General features: G+C 57.2%; 1 long non-coding RNA gene across 1 annotated transcript in view; it reads left to right on the forward strand.

Annotated features, from left to right (window-relative positions):
- LOC139079960 (uncharacterized) overlaps positions 1-15,093 on the forward strand; it is a 33,435-nt gene extending 18,342 nt beyond the window's left edge. Inside the window, exon 2 of the long non-coding RNA XR_011534016.1 lies at positions 11,877-15,093. This is a non-coding gene — a long non-coding RNA (uncharacterized lncRNA). The remainder of the gene's footprint in view (positions 1-11,876) is intronic.
- Positions 15,094-16,753: the final 1,660 nt, after the last annotated feature.

Raw genomic sequence — 16,753 nt, forward strand, 5'->3', positions numbered from 1 at the left:
AGCCCAGGGTTTGGCTGGTTCAGATCCTGGGTGCGGACCTGGCATCGCTCGTCAAGCCCTGCTGAGGTGGCGTCCCACATAGAAAAGCCAGAAGGACCTACAACTAGAATATACAACTATGTACAGGGGGACACTGCGGAGAAGAAGGAAAAAAAAAAAAAACAAGATTGGCAACAAATGTTAGTTCAGGTGCTAATCTTTGAAAAAAAAAGGGGGGGGGTTGCCTGAAGGGTCAATGTTTAAAAAGAAAAAAAAAGAACTGACTTTCTTCCCTGAACTGCCTTTGCATTTTTCTCAAAAATCAGTTGTCCATATGAGTGTGGGTCTATTCCTGGACTTTATTATGTAAACACCTTATCTTAGTTACCATCTTTATAAAATCTTGAACTCAGATACTGTACGCCCTCCAACTTTGTTCTCTTTCAAAGTCGTTCTGGCTCCTGTAGGTCTTTTGCATTTCCTTACAGATTTTAGAATAAATTTGTCAAATCCTACCAAAAAAAAAAAGAGAGCCATTTGATTTGATTTGATTGAGATTTGTTGACTCCATAGATTAATCTGGGGAGAACTGGTCCCTTAAGAATGTTGAGTCTTCCAACCCGTGAAGCAGAATAGCTTCCATTTCATTCGGTTCTCTTTATTTTTTCTCAGCAAATTTTGTTGTTTCATGTGTACACATCTTTCACATCTTTCGTCAGATTTATCCTTAAATTTTTCATTTTTGTCACTCGATTATAAATGGTATTGTTCTTTTCATTTCGGTTTCCGATTGCTCGTTGCCAGTGTGTGGAAATACAGCTGAGTTTTGTGTGTTGATCTTGACCCTGTAGCCTTGTTAATCTCACTCGTTGGCTCTAGTAGGGTTTTTCCAGCCTCCATTAGGTTTTCTGCACAGATGAGCTTGTCGTCTGCATCCTTTCCAATCATGACGCCTTTCGTTTTCTGTTTTCTCTCCTAACTGCCCGGCTAGAACACTGTGGAAGCGGGGAGAGCAGACATCCTTCCTTGTCCCTGATCTTAGAGGACGTTCAGTCTCGCCATTAAGCATGACGTCAGCCGAGGGTTTGTAAATGCCCTTTATCGGGGGAGGAAGTTCCCATCTATTTCTAGTTGGCTGAGAGCTTTTATCAGAATGGATGTTGGATTTTGTCAAGTGCTTTTGCTGTGTCTGTTGAGATAATCACATTGTTTTCCCCTCAGCTTATTAATATGGTGAATTACGCTGATTGAATTTTCAATGTTAAATCAAACCTGAATTCTCGGGCTAAGCTCCACTTGGTTGGGATGTATTATCTTTGTTATGTATTTCTAGATTCAATTTAAGAAGCTTTTGTTTAGAATTATTCGTCTATGCTCATGAGATACGTTTGCCCCTATCTTTTCCTTTTCTCCTTGTAGACCTTGTCTGAGTTTTTATATCAGGATAATGCTGGTCTCATAGAATGACTTCGGAGCAATTCCTTTCCTTTCAGTTTGTGAAAGAGTTTACGAGGAATTGCTGGTAGTTCTTCCTTAGTGTCTGATGGAACTCCCCAGTGAAGCCAGCTAGGCCTGGAGCTGCCTCTGTGGGAAGGCTTTTAACTACAAATTCGGTTTGCTGAGCCGTCCTCTGGTGCACACCCGGGAAACTGCGTCTCCCTGTGCTTCTCTGGGAGAGCTGTCTCCTCTCAGGTTCTGTCCTACACAATGTAGCTGCCTTGGTCTCCCCAGATTCTTGGCTTCCCCAACTCAGGATGACCCCCAGCCTCCACCGGGGGCCCCTCCCTGCTCTGTGGCCTGGAAACTCTGTCCAGGCAGCCAGCTGGGGCGCCCCCAGCTCACCTCATCTGTTTCCCATCCCTCCGCCTTCGCAGCTCTTTGTCGCTTGATGTTCGGCACCTTGAAAATGTTTGGCCTGGTTTCAGATGTTTGGTCTGGCTTTTGGTTGTTTCAGGCGAGAAAGTAAATCCAGTCCCTGTCACTCCACCTTGGCTAGAAGTGGAAGTCTACCATCTTGGGTTTTTTTAATTAGAGAATAATACATGTTTATTGTAGGAAATCTAGAAAATGCAGACAGGTATGAAGAAAAAAGTAAGAGTCACAGGTGATCTCATTGGCAGCTGACATGTTTGTTGTTGGTAATAGTATAATATTTTCTAGTCTGATGTGCCGCAGCCCAGCAGAGGGGTGCCCCACCTCCAGCCTCCTGGCACTGCTGGGCCAGCGCTGGACTGTGAGGGGCCACCGCCCACGCTGACTCCAAGAAGCCAACATGTGCCTGGGGTGCAGGGCTGAGGCCCCGAGGGTGCCCTGCTTCCCCTCCTGCAGCTGGCAGAGAGACCTCTGCCCGGGCCCCTGGTGCCGCGGTGTCTGGGAGAGCAGCCGTCCGCGCTTGGTCCCACCAGTGTGGGAAAACTCACCAGGGGGCTGGGGCGGTGCCACCCACGGATCTGTGGAACCCCGGGGCAGCAGAGTTCCCTGACTCTCTGAGCACGGCTGTTAGGCCCCCTCCGTTGTGTAAATGGGTCTTGGTGCTCAGCGCTTCCTTAGAGCAGATTCCCAAAACTGGAACTTGTGGGTCAAAGTGTGAGAGCGCTGCAGGCTCTGACATTCTGTCAAGTCTGCCTCCAGGAAGGCGGTCTCATCTACCGGGTGACTCTTGTATTTAAAAGAACAGTTTTTAAACAGAGCAGAGCAGCACGCAGAAGCCGAGAGGCTGCACAGGGTTCTTGATGTTTGTGACTCGGTCAGGCCCTGTAGATGGCACTCCTGGGGCTGGCTCCACGCCGGCTCCCTGTGGCTGGTGGGCACCCCATTGCCTGTCACAGGGCCCACAGTCCTCAGCACATCCTTCCAAGTCCAGGTTTAAGCTAGAAACCTTTCCTCCTCCCCCGGGCCTGGGCGTCTCCTGGCCGGTCCTCTCTGTGTCCACAGCTGGTGGGCAGGACCTCGGTGGGGCACCTGGGGCGCTGGGAGAGGGGCCGGTGGCACACCCGCAGCCTGACCTGGGACTCACAAGGGTGGACCTGTCACGGGCTCCCCCCAGAAAGACACTTTGTCCCCAGCCCTGACTCCGGGCACTGTCACAGCCCCTAAACCCTCAGCCTGGAGCCCAGGGCCCTGCAACACCCCCTGGGCCCAGACATGGGTGGGACAAGGTTGAGTTAGCCGAGGGCACCTCTCGGCGGGAAGCAGCCTCCCTGCGTGGACCACGAGGATGCATAGGGGCCTAGGGACCTGGGCCAAAGGGAACCCCTGTCTGTACAGCTGTGAAGGCTGCTCCTGCGGCTGCCACTCTGATTTCTGCAAAGACGGCTTGTGTGACAATGAGCTCAAGGAGATGGTGGGGCAGGTGCCGCCCAGCAGCAGCGGCCTTGGGAACCAGGCACTGCTGGATGTGGGAGACCCACGGCTGAAACTAGGAAAGGGCTGGACATGCTGGGACGCGTTGGTCATCCTAAGTGTGACCTCCCTCCCCCCAAGGGGGAGAACTCTTAACAGCAAGAGCAAAAAGCCTTCTGTGTCGTCCGTTACCACTGTCCGTCTGGCCCGCGGGACACTAAGCTTTGGGAGCTGTTTGTCCTGATGCCACCTTCAGGGAGGGCATGCTTTCAGCTGCTGCATCCGCAGGTGCAGGAGGTGTGACGGCTCCAGTGGCCGAGACACAGCAGAGCCCACCCAATGCTCCGCATTGTCCCCTGAAGACAGGCTCCCCTGCCCGGCCGGGGCTGAGGACAGTGTGGTACACACCAGAGCGGATGCCCTATACCCCGTCCCCTGAGCCACCTGGGCCGGCCCCTGCCCCTCCCCGCTCAGCCTCCACCCTGGAGCCACCTCGCTGTGGACAGCTTGGGCCTGAGTCTGGGGTGGTCCTCTCTGCAGGGCGGGGCCAGAACCCTCAGCTCTCCTCGGCCTCGGCTCCTCTCCCCAGTGGGCACGGTGCACCCTTCTGTTCTCCAGCTGTGCAAACAGGCTGCAGAGGGTCAAGGCTGAGCAGTGGGCTGGAGAACTCACACCTGGGGACGCGGAGCCAGCAGAGACAGCAGAGCCCGGAGCTGGCCCCTCCTTGGAGACCTGGCTCTGCCTGTCAGACTGTCCGCTCATGCTGCCAGCACCAGGACCCACCCTGGTCCTGCGCGCCTGCTGTCCTCTGACGAGGGGTCTGAACTCCTGTTCTGGGGGAAGACCGGTGATAAACAGGAAGCCAAGCAGGCACTTGTGGGGAGCAGAGGAAACGAATACAAGCGGAGGGTAGAGATGGGGCGGGCAGGAGCCTGTGGAGCAGAGCCCCGGCTGGGCGAGGAGCCACTCAGGGGTCTGGGAGGAGGATGTTCCGTTAGGAGCAGCAGGTGCACAGTTTCTGGATGTGACCAGAGGCCGGGCTGAGGGGGCCGAGGCGGAGGGGACAAGGGGGAGGGGGCAGGAAATGGGCATGTCGGGTGCCTGGGACGCACAGGAGGTTCCTGTTGAACTCTGGATGGACGAGGCTCCTGGAAGGTTCTAGCAGGCAGGGGCAGATCTGATCTAGCGGAACGGCATACATTATGTAGAAAGGAAGAGGGGGGCTGGCAGGCCTGGCGGCTCACCCACGGCCGGGCATGGAGCGGGGCCGGGTTCCAGGGGCCTGGCTGGCCCACTGTCAGTCACACTGTGCCTCTCCCGCGGCCGGCGGAGAGCCCTCGAGTATTCTTCCACACCTCTCAGCCCTTCAGGCTGTTTCCTGACTCCCTGCAGAAGTGACCGGCTGGTCTAAGCCAGTCATGGGGAGACCTGGCTTTAGGGTTTGGCTCTGGTGGTCCAACAAGCACAAAGCCCCACTTACTGCCAATGGTCCCCAAAATGGGGAGCCAGCTTGGCAGAGGGATGAAGCAGCCCACCCCCCTCCACCGTCCTTGGCAGCCCCCAGATCAGCCATGCCTGGAGCCCATGGCACACCCGGACCTCCAATTCTGACCGTTCTGAGTGAATGCCGTGGCCGGGCAGCCGTTTGAGGAGAGTGTTCTCTCAGTTGCACCTGGAGCATCCTGGCGGTGGCAGATGGGTGATGGAGCCAGGATGGTGCCAAGAGGCAGGAAGAAAAGAAAAGCAGAGAGCAGAGGGGAGGGGAGGGGGTAGAGGAGGTGCCTGGGGTGAGGGGCAGGATCGGGGTGCCCTCAGCCTCCCCAGCCACTGTCTACCTCACAGCACCCCAACCTGCTGAGCCCCAAGGCTGGTACTCACTGAATGAGCCCCGAGGAGCCCTCTGGGATCCTCCAGAACCGGCATCCTGTTTGTGGAGCCCAGCCTGCTCTTGCCAAGTAACCCCTGACCTCGATTTGGAGACTTGGGGGAAGGTTTCCAAATTCGGTAAATGCAGCTGTGGAGCCCGGATGGGGCGAACCTGGCCGTGTGATTGTGTAGACGCAGACGAACACACACAGCATGACCATCTCTATGAGGCTCCCGGGGGCGAGGACGTCTATGCAGGCAGAGGTCGGAGGCGCGGTCATGGGCTGGGGTGGGGGCAGTGATGTTCTGTGTCTGGATCTGGGCGCTGGTTCCACAGTAGTTTCAGTCCGTGAAAGCTCGTCAAGTGTCTGCTTATGATCCGTGAAGCTGGGCTGTGAGCCGCCACCTGCAGAAGCTATGAAGCAGATCTCAGCGTCCCCCACGCGGGGGTCTCTGACTCTGGGGCTGTGTCTCCTGCAGAATGGCAGTGGCACACTCATTTGAGAGCTCGGAGGCAAATGCACCTTTTTCTTTGCATTTTTGTTGGTCGGCTGTGTGAGCTCAGCCTGTCATCTGCAAGTCAGCAGATCCCCAGCCGTCACCCTCCACGAGGCCACCAGGTCAGAAGTTCCAGGAGTCCCTTCAGACTTGGCCTTGTGCACCCACAGCCCCTCACAAACCGCACCTGTGGCTCAGGCTCGCAGCTCCCCGGGGAGACACCTCTTCGCCCAAGACCCGCTCGGTGCGGGAGACAGGCGAGCAGCCTGGACAGAAGTGGTCTGAGCAGGTTGCCAGTGACAGCACATGTTCTCCGTCAAATTAAGTATTTCTATCCATTTGCTTGATGGATGTTTGACCAGAGGACTTGAAACCTTAAATGTAAGCCGTGGATCTGCTTTACAGTGAATTATTCATTAGGAAACAAAGCACCCCTTGAGATCAATACTTGGATTCTGAGTTTTTATTTTCTAAAAGGTTGGCTAACGGCTGGCAGGCAGGGGCAGCAAGGAGCTTCTGAAGAAATCTCGGGCAGGGGCTTTGAGCAGGAGCCGAGGCCAGCTTGGTTTGGGGGTGACAACACCCCTTGAACTGTCGGGCCCCGAGTGGAGGCCATGTGTGCAGTTGGGTGCATTTCTGGTGACAGACAACTGGAGCTCTTGCTGTTGGGGCCCTGCCGACACATCTCTGTGGCTGGTGGGTGACTGCGGGGGCCACTCGTGGGGAACCTGCCCTCAGGTTCAGGTGGGCCAGATGGACCCGGCCAGGTGAGCCGGGGAGCTGGGGAGCCACATGGCCAAGGGATGGCCCGGGCGTGAGGCCGTGGGCCTTCCACTGGCAGAGATGGGAGCCTTTGTAAAGACCCCTGGGCTGGGCTGGAGGCCCCACCTCCAGTCTGCCTGGAAGGATGACCAGTTAGCAGGCGAGCAGTGCCAGGCTTGTCCACTGCAGCCCAGGGATTACGGGCTGAGAGCCAAGCGAGGACGTCTGACAGGAGCGCACCTGGTTCCCACGGCTCCTGTGACAGCTGGCGGGGGGCTGGGGTACCCTCCACATGTTATTAACAGTGATGCTTGCCTTCTTTATTACAAAATCCACGTGTGTTCCTTTCAGGAACTTGAGAAAGTACAGACGGGCAACAAGAAGACAATAAAACCCGCTGGTATTCCAACCACTCAGATAAAATTGCCGTGGGACTGGCTTTATCGGGCGGCATTTCGGACATGTCTGGGACCAACTGCTCATGTCCTTTGGCACCCTGCTAATTCACACATCTATCCGTGTGACCACGTGCCCCCACATCTTAGCTGGTGGGGTGCATGTCCCCAAGTCTATTAACCTGGCACCCGTGGTCAGACACACGGCTATTTCCTGATTTCACTCTGTGAAGGAGGCAGCGATGAAAACCTGGGGTGGCCTCATGTCTTTTGCCTGCTTAGTGTGTGACTGGGGACCCCCATTCTCAGACCACACGGTTTGGCTGGAGCTGACCACTCTGCCGGCCCCAGACAGGGGTGTGTGAGGCAGGCTTGTCCAGTCTCCGGTCAGAGATTGGGTCACAGGTGCTCCTGTGGCCTGAGCTGAGCCGTCGGAACCTTCCCGGGGTAACAGGCGGCTTCTGTCCCTGAAGCTTGCTGGTGTGGGGGCCACCTCTGGTCTCCACAGAGTGAATGCCATCACACAAAGAAGCAGACTCGGTGTGACAGGGACAGCGGCAGCTCATCTGGGCTCCTGGCTCAGCTGGGCCCAGATCAGAGTCCTGTCCGTGTCTCGGTCGCACCAGGCAGTGGTGCCGACTTGCTCTCTGAGCTGGCAGGAGACACCCCTGGAGAATGGACCTGGGTTTGCAGTCAGAAGCATCTGGACAGATGCAGAAGTGGTCCCAGAGTGGGATGTCGCACAGGGCAGCGCCGGAGGGGAGGCTGGGCGAGCATCGCTGTGCCGCGGGCAGGGAGGGCTCCTCAGCAGTGTGCGCCTTCCGCCACGTCGCGGGACCCTGGACTCAGCCCAGGGGCTTCCCGAGGCCAGGAATGTTGTGTTGGCCGCTTCCTGGAGCCTTCCACCCGGGTTGGCCCCGGCTTGGCTCATGCGATTGCAGAGAACGTAGAAAACACAGCTGAGTGACAAGAAGCCCCCTCGGTGGACAGTGGGGGTCCCAACTGATGACGGCGGGAGTGCTGTGCACCCCTCAAGATGGGAAAGCAGAGGCTCCTCCCCAAACCAAGGCCAGGGGGTGAAGCCCGCGCCCAGAATGATGTGGGTGTAAGGCTGGGGCCCGCTCCTTGCACACCTACCTCCAGGTCCCTTGCTGTCGCTGAGCTGAACTCTGATGGCGGCCTGGGGAGTGAGGAGGGAGCCTCCCCTCCCAGCCTGTGGCCCCCTCATCTCCAGGCCAGCTGTGAGCAGGGCCGCAGGTCCTGTCCCAAGAGGCAGAAGCCCCAGGCCACGGTCTTGGTCAGAGGTCAAATACCATTTTCTTCTTTTGGGTAATGGGCCCCCACCCCACAATTGGGTGAATGCAATCGACCCACAGGAACCCCAGGTTCCGCAAACAGAGGCTGTGACTGCTGCAGCCCTGGGCAGTCTCGGACTCCCCCAGCGGAAGTGGATGGCTAAAATGCTGCTGTCCCCCAACCCCACTGTGCCCACTTTGCTTGTGGCCACGAGATGATGAAGCAGAAATGTTGGGGGCCCAGATGGACCGGACAAGCCCCTCCTCTGACCGTCCAGCTGGGCTGTCCCAAAGCTCCTGGCCAGGCCTAAGGCTGGTACCCTGGGGCCTGGTCCACACTCCTCTCTCGGCAAAACCTGGTTCTCCATTGTTTCTGTGGCCAGTCATTCACGCTGGGCCTGAGTTGCTCCATTCTGACCCCTCCTCAGGCCTGCAGGACGCCAGGGCCTGCACCTGGAGCTGGAGCTGGGACCTGGCCTAGTGGCCTCCTCGTGGGGAGGGGGCTCGCCTTCCTTTGTGTGGTTCAGCGGGACTCTTTGCAGTCAATGCACCTGTGACCTGGGTGAAACCTCACAGGATGCGCCCCCAAACCCGAGGGCATGAGGCAGGAGAAAGAAGTGGATCCAGCCGCGAGGACGGTAGAGGGGCCCAGGGAGGGGCGGGGAAGGGGGGTGCGGGTAGCCACGCTGGAATCCGCATGATGGCCTGTGATCCTCGCCCCAGAGCCCACGGCAACGCAAGGGGAGAGGGTGCAAAGATAGCTGAGAAAACCAAAACCAGGAGGAAAACAGACAGGGCACCCTAGGCCGTGAGGGCTCTACACGGCCCCTGTCTGAGCCTCGGCTGCACAGGAGCAGGCACTGGCCAGAGGGGTGGGCAGGGCCGGGCAGGGACCTGGGCTCTCTCCCTTGTGCTGCTGGGTTTTTGTGCTAGGTGCAAGGGTGGCTGCGACCAAGTAGAAATATAACCACAGGAAAAGCCAAGGAAGGTCCCTTGGAGCCCGTGGGGGTTGTGCTCAGCTCAAGACCCACCCCGGGGCCCCCTGGGCCCACATGAGCCTCTGGGTTCCTGTCCACTGGCTGCTCAGCCCGCCTGTCAGCAAACCCTTTACTGCCAGATAAGGGTCAGTGACGTGATGTGGCGGGAGCAGAGGGCCAGGAGTGCCCCCCAGGGTCAGAGTCCAGCCCTCACCAGACTCCATGTCCTCCCTGTGCTTTGGATCTGGACATACAAGTTTCGAGCTCCCTCCAGCCCTGAGTTGCCACCTGCCCCCAGTGCCAGGTCCCTGTGCGTCCAGGGCCGGGTGCCGACTGTGCCAAAGTCAGCAGCAGGGCCCGGAAGGCGAGCTCGCCGCCTTATCTGTTGTGCTGTTTTCCTTGAGGCTTGCTTCACCCCGGGCTGGCTGGAAACTCTCACCCCCGGCTGCTATCGAAATTTCCCAGACATTCTTTGGGCCCCTGGCCTCCTGGCATCCTGGTGGGCGGCGCTGGGAAGCTGCCGGGCTCCGGCTCCCACACGCCCGGCTCTGCCGGCATCCTGTCTGTTTTTGTGGGCAGCACACCCGGGGCTCTGTTCCCACACTGTGCCTGGGCAGCAGCGTTCTGACCACTGGGGCTGACCCATGGGGCGCTGTGCGTGGGCCCCTGCTGCCATGGACAGCCAGGGGACGAGCTCTGAGCGGGGAGCAGCCGCTGACATGGCCCAGGTGCCTGGGTGGCCGAGTGGCATGTGTGGGCAGCTCCTGCAGGCCTTGGGGAGTGCGGTGTGCCAACCCCGGCGCTCAGGCAGTGGGAAGGGGCTACACTGTCCAGTGCTTTGCAGTTAGCGTGTTCCCATAACCACCTCCTTCCATGGATGAAGAGACTGAGGCTGCCAGGGTGGTGGGCAAGGGGAGGGGGTGTTAACAAGAGCCCAGAGGCTGCACCTGCTTCTCCAGGTAGGGTCCTCACCCACCTGTGTCACATTACCTGGGTGCTTGTCAACAATGCAGGTGATTCTTAGTGTTGGGAAAACGGCAATGTGGAGCGAGGTTTCCCAATGGTAACGCGTGGGTCTCCTGGGCACTGTGCCGATGTGGTTCAGTGGGTCCGCGTGGCCTGGACGCAGCATTTCCACCCAGCTCCAGGAGATGCTGGTGCTGCTGCTCAGAAGCCTCACTGTGAGTACCAAAGGGCTGGAGGTGGGGGAGGTGGCAAGGTGCGTCCAGCAAGGTCAGCCAAGGACAGCCTCCATGCAGTGCTCAAAGCTCACCGGAGACTTGGCCTCCAGCCCGGCTAGCAGCCTGGGGGAAGCAGGTGGGCGGGGCTTGTGGGGCCGAGGATGCACCGGGCTGCACGTTGGATGTCAGCAGTTCTGCACTGGGAACCTTTCCCAGAGATGGGACGAGGACGTGTCCGCAGCAGCACCATTGGCAATAGCTGGGCCTTGGAGACAACCTAATAGCAGATAAATCAAACATTGCCTCCAACTTCAATAACAAGTCTGGAGCTCTCCCCACTGCCGCCACGCCTGCTGCCATGCCTGCTGCCACACCTGTCCAAGGCCAGTCGTCCCCTGGTCTGCCCTGGTCTCCCTACCCTGAGCTTGTGTCCCCCCAGCCCAGATACATCAGCTGGAGGTGCCCCTTCCCCGGGATCCCACCTCTCAGGAGAACCTAGCCCCACAGGACCTGCCGCCCCCTCTGACCTCAGCCCCCACCCACTGTGCTCCTGTCGCCCAGTGCCTGCAGTCCCTGCTCATCTGCCAGGCTGGCCCCATCTTGCTTCAGCTGTCTGCTCAAGTGTGACCTCATGGGGAGCTCTTCCCGGGCCCTCACATATAACGTAGCCCCTACGCCACCTGACATCACCTGTCTTCTCAGCCGGCTCCATCTTTCTCCGCACGCTTTCCACCAATGACCTTTCTGCTTGCTTCTTGTCTCTCTGGCCCCTGAAGTCCTACTCAGGCGGGAACTCTATCTACTTGGTCTGCTGCTCCCTTCCCAGCACCCGGTTGGTGCCTGATAAATGATAAATGTCTGATGGACGGGAGAGTGACGACCTACACGTGGCAGACGGCCCATGGAACGTCACCCAGAAGCCAGAGAATTGCCTGAAATCTGCAGGTTCATTCAGGACCGATGACCAAAACACAATGCTGATGGGATGTGACATTCACACATGACCACCGCACAGACAGAAGGCCGCTCATCCGTGGCTCATGGAGACACGTGTGTGCAAAGGAAACATTGGAGGGCTGGCAGGCACCCAGGGCCACAGAGCACATGTCCTGGGAAGAGGGGACAGGAGGACGGGACAATGAGGCAGGTAACCGAGGCCAGCCGCTTGTCTGGACGACTCGGCTCCTGGGGTTAGAAGTGAGAAAGCAGCGTAAGAGATGACGCAGACAGTGCTAGTCCACCCGGAAACAGAGAGCATCTGGACCAGGAGAGACGCAGGGACCAACGTGAACGGCCCTGTCCTCTATAGACCAGGCCACGTGCCAGGTTTGCACAGCCTCACAGTCGCTGGAAGGACACAGGAGACCTGGACCACTCCGCCCACCTGGCTCCTGACAGGAGGGAGGGGCTCCATCTCTCTCTTCCTGCTCCCTGTGCTCGGGGGGGGGGCTGGGGTGGGGGCTGGGGAGAGTGCGGGCGTCCTCATGTGGCAATAACGCAGCTTTTTCGGGGCACAGTTAGAGGGCGGGTCTGGTGGGGGGCTAATGCTTCCTGATTTCAACACTTACCACAAATCCACAGGGATCAAAACAGGGCGCTCCTGGTGTAAGGACAGACACACGGACAAGCGGAGCAGAACAGAGAGCCCAGGTACAGACGACCTTCCGTATGGTCAGATGACCTTCCACGAGGGCGCCAGGACCATTCAGTGGGGAAAGGACGGTCCCTTCAACAAGGGGTGCTGGGGAAACTGGAAAGCTACATCAAAAGAAGGAGGTTGAACCCTTACCTCACACCAGATACAAAAATGAACTCCAAATGGATCAAGAACCTAAACGTAAGGCCCAAAACAATAAAACTCTTAGCAGAAACATAGCACACAAGCTTCACGACATTGGGTTTGGAGAGGATTTCTCGGGTGTGACACCAGAGGCTCAGGCAATAAAAGCAAAAACAGACACACCCCATGGGGTCTGCCATCTCCTGTGCCGGCACCACGGGTCTGTGATGACCCAAATGGACATGGGCATCTGCTTCCACCCCGTCCTGGGGACGCCTGTTCTCACCTATGCACAGCAAGGCCAGGTGCTGTCTGGGCCCCGCCCCATCCATTTGCTGACCCCCAGCTCGGGGGGAATCTGCACGCAGCTAAGCCTCCTTCACCAAACATGTAAACCAGCAGGAAGGCCCGTGGCTTCCACAGCATCAAGCCGTGCAAACGCTTATGGTGTTTCTCGCACACAGGTGTGGCATCCCAGGGAGCACCAGCCGGCGGGCTGTCAGCTCGTAATATGAACTCTCGGGGGGAGGGGAGGCTTGTTCTGGAAGAGCACATGGGAGCTGATGCGCAGAATCCATACCACCCTTTATCTCAGCTTCCCAGGGTGGCTGACCCTTGAGACACACAGTCTGTGCAGAGGGGACGCAGCCCTGCATGGCAGCCACCCCGAGGTCAGCCCCAAGGGCCCCGAAGGCTCCTCTGTGATACACTTGGGTGCAGTGAGGAGGGAGAAAGGGGGACACATCCCCCGAAGTCTCCTTCAAGCATCTCGGAACGTGTCAACCTGTCTGCTGCTCTGCCTTTGGAGACGACCTCAGGGTTCCCCAGGCCACAGGGAGCTCTGTCCTGGGAAAAGGAGGAGTGGAAAGTGGGGGCGAAGCTCGAACAGGAGACGTGATGAGAGCCTCACACATGCCAACTCAGGAATATTATCACATGGGAACTGTACGGCGTTCAAGCTGAGTGTCCATCAAGTTTTCCTGGCACTCACCACCTCATTCATTTCTGTACCGTCTGTGGCTGCTTTTGTGCTGCAAACCAATAATTGAGAAACTTCGAGAGACCTCACGGCCCACAGAGCCTGAAGTACTGACTTTCTGCCCCGTGTAGAGAAAGCCCCCACGCCTGGAGTTAAAGTCGTTTTTGCAGCAGAGCGAGCGCAGCCCCGCTGTCTGGGGAGCAGTGCCTGCCGCGCCGGCTTTGGGCATCTCTGCACCCATCGCCACCCGGGCCGTGCCCAGAAAGGGCTGGGACCGCGCAGGGAGCTCAGCCGCGCCAGGGCCTTCCTCAGCGCACAGGAGAGGGCAGGCCTGTGCCTTGGCCTCCCCTAAGCCTGCAGGCCACCGCCGCCCCGGGTCCAGGCACGTGGCCAGGGAGGGAGGACCAGCTGCGTAAGAAGGTGAGTGCAGTGTAGATGTTTGCTGTTGTCATTTGCAAACGGGACAGCTCTTCTTATTTTACTGATCTTCATCTAGATTTACCCCCATTTTCTGATGCAGGTACAATATCAAAATCGGGCCGTTTGGGGTCCAAAATGACCCCTGCCTCGCAGCCCTCCGTGCATCCCTCGCCGCCTTCTCACCAACATACCCGTGAGGGATCAAGAGCCAAGTTCCAGATGGATAAAAGACTTATTTTTAAAACAAAATGGCTGCAATACGAGGAATAGATGAGCACAATGTTTATGTTCTCTCAGAGGGAAGAAGTCGTCTGCGCGTGTCGTGAAGGCAGAAACTGTAAGGATGAAGAATTAAACAAGGAACTAAAATTGTTTGCATGACAAAGAATGTCCCTTGAACAAAATAGAGTGGCAAATGGCTTTGGGGGCAGGAGTTCCAGCCTTTTCGACACATAATATTATGATGCAGTCCACACTTCGAGCATTGAGGAGAGCTTTCAAATGACCAAGAGGAAGACAGTACCGGGCTGACCTTGTCGGCTGTCCTGCTCACTGGCCACCAGCATCCCCTGCACTTCTTTTCGGGGCCTGCACTCTGCTGGCCCCAAATCCTGAGGAATGATGCCTCCGCTCCTACGCCCCCAGCACCCTCGACAGTGCCTGGTGGAGCTGGGGGTCTTTGCTCAGCTTTCTACTCTTGGCAGGGGTGTCCTATCCCAGTGGGACAGTGGCAAGTGGCTTATAAGACCCCCGCACTGGCTGCCTTCTCTTTCCATCTCGTGTCCTCGGTCCCTGGGTGGGTGCTGAGACCACATCCCAGATAAACTACTTGCAAGCAAATCCTTGAGTCAGGACTTAGTTCTGAGGGACTCAAACCAAGAAATACCCCCAATTAAAAGTGGGGGGAATGTCCTCAAGAAGACCAATACACGTAGCCAGCAAGTATAGGAAAAACATTTAGTAATCTGAGAATTTCAAATTCTAACAGCAAACCGTATTTCATCCACGAGACTGGTGGAGTCTTCACAGCATGAGAAAGCAGAACCAGGACCTAGGAGCCCGTGAGCCGCCATCCCCACCCGCTTTTGGGAAGTTATTTGGGCGACATGTGCTGTGATTGCTGGACACACATCTACCTTCAATGCAGCCGTTGCTGTTTTGTAATTTGCTCCAGAGAACGAATTGGATAAATGTACAAAGAGAGCCAGGTACATACAAGATGTTCAAAGCAAAACCAAAGGAAAGCCACAAAACTTAAACACCCAATGGCAATGGATTGTTTATTTAAATTATTGTTGATTTCCATGAGGAAATACCACGCAGCCATTAAAAATGATGCCTCTATTGTATACTTGTCATAGAAAAACGTTCATGACACATTAAATGAAAAAAGTGGGATTGTAAAACAGAATTTGGAGCAGGAACCCATTTCTGTAAATATGTAGACACCCACAGATAGGTATAATTTTTGCAGAGGAAAATGTCTAGAAAAGGATAGAGCAAACTTCCAACTACTGTTACTTTGGAATGGTGGATGGTTTCATATTATTTTGTTTTTGCCTGCCTATGTTTTCTCACTTTTCATAATAAATATGCATTAGTTATGTGATTTGAAAAAATCTGGCGCTTGCTTCTGCCAGAGAGAACAGTTGCTGAAGGCTGAATGCTTGAGAGTTTACACACTGTACAGATCCGTGTTCACTAATGTGTGGTGTGTGCCCCAAACCCGGAGGCACCGTCTCCATACCACCGCCCTGACCAGCCAAGGCAGGAGCATGAGACCCCCACCACTCACACCTGAGGGGGGGCCTGCTCTAACCAGCTAAGCCCACCCGGGGGGCTACCCTCCCCAGGATAACTGTGCCTCCAGCCCAGGGGGTCGCCTCCCTGCTTCTCCCCTTGGCTCTGTGACTTCCCGTAGGCCCCACTTTCTGGTCCCCCCGGCCAGCCCCAGAGTCACGGCCCCCAGGTGGGCAGTCCCAGCAGAGACCACCTCTTTCCTCCCAGTTCCAGCTGACGTCCCAGGGAAGATGCCCGTTGGCCCAGATTGAGTCACATGTTCATCCTGAGCCAATCGCAGTGGTGGGGCCAGGGGCTGAGTGCACTGAGTGGCCAGGCCGGGCACTGCCCACCCCTGGAGTGGAGGAGGCAGGGTCAACCCAAGAGAACCATGTGAAGTGAGAGTTGGGCGGGGTCCGTACGGACCTGGGGTGTTGGGACTTACAGGAGGGGTGTGGACGCACCCACTGCACATGCCTGGGTTTCCCACACCGAGGGAAGGCCCTGCTCCGTGCTGGCCCCTCTGAGTGTGCGGGCTCCTTGTTCTCACACAGCCGGGAGGAGGGCTGCTGCTGCTGTGTCCCTGGAGGGCAGGTGACTGCCAGGAGGGGCAGATCTGAGCCCTGGCCAGTGCTGGACCCAGGACCAGGCCAAAGGCCAGAGAGGGAGGCTCTGGGCAGCAGTGTCAGGACCCCTCAGCTGCTGTCAGCCTTCAGGGGAGGGGAGCTGGGGGAAAGTGGGAGGACCCTCTGCCCAAGTCCGGGCCCTGGCTGATGCCCCTGAGCACCAAGGTCAAGAGGCAGCACTGGGCCAGGGCCAGGAGTGGATTTCACACAGGAAAAGGGCCAGAGGCCAAGTCAAGGGAACATTGGGAGGCCAGTGCCAGGGCGAACCCAAGAGTCCCTACTCCCCACATCCCCTCCCGGGCCAGCCAGCCCGGGGATCTCCCCCTCCCCCTGAACCCAGCCACACTGCACTGGGGGCAGCAGAAAGTTGTCCGAAAATTATAGCGTGATAGCCCACAGCCTGCACCAGCCTAGACACAGTGACTCTGGACACACAGGACACTGAGAACCTGGACTGGGCAGATGAGTAGCCAGCTGGACACACGTGGCCTCTTTGGGTCCAATTCCAGCCAACGAGCATCCTCCATAGACTTCAATGCACTAGGAGGACAGAGCGCTCTCCGCTGGGCTTGCCCTCCTCGGGGACACGGCCCCGACCTGGCCGGCGCACCTGGGAGTGGGGCCCATGGGAGTCTGTGAAGCAAGCAGGATGTAAATCCTTGTGCAGAATGGCAATGAGGCATGAAAACGATAATGTGCGTGAAAGTGCCGTCCACTGCAAGCCCTGTGTGTGCAGAAACGGTTTATTTTTATCATCGAGTGTCCTGCTGGGCTGACTGTGCTTTTCAAATCTCTCAGGTTGGGAGGCCCTCTCTGGATTGCTGGACCTCAGGCCACTGGGGGTGGGGGCAGGGCACAGGAGCTCCTCTGTTCA

This window comes from Equus przewalskii, chromosome 27 (assembly GCF_037783145.1).
Source record: "Equus przewalskii isolate Varuska chromosome 27, EquPr2, whole genome shotgun sequence".
Lineage (NCBI taxonomy): Eukaryota > Metazoa > Chordata > Mammalia > Perissodactyla > Equidae > Equus > Equus przewalskii.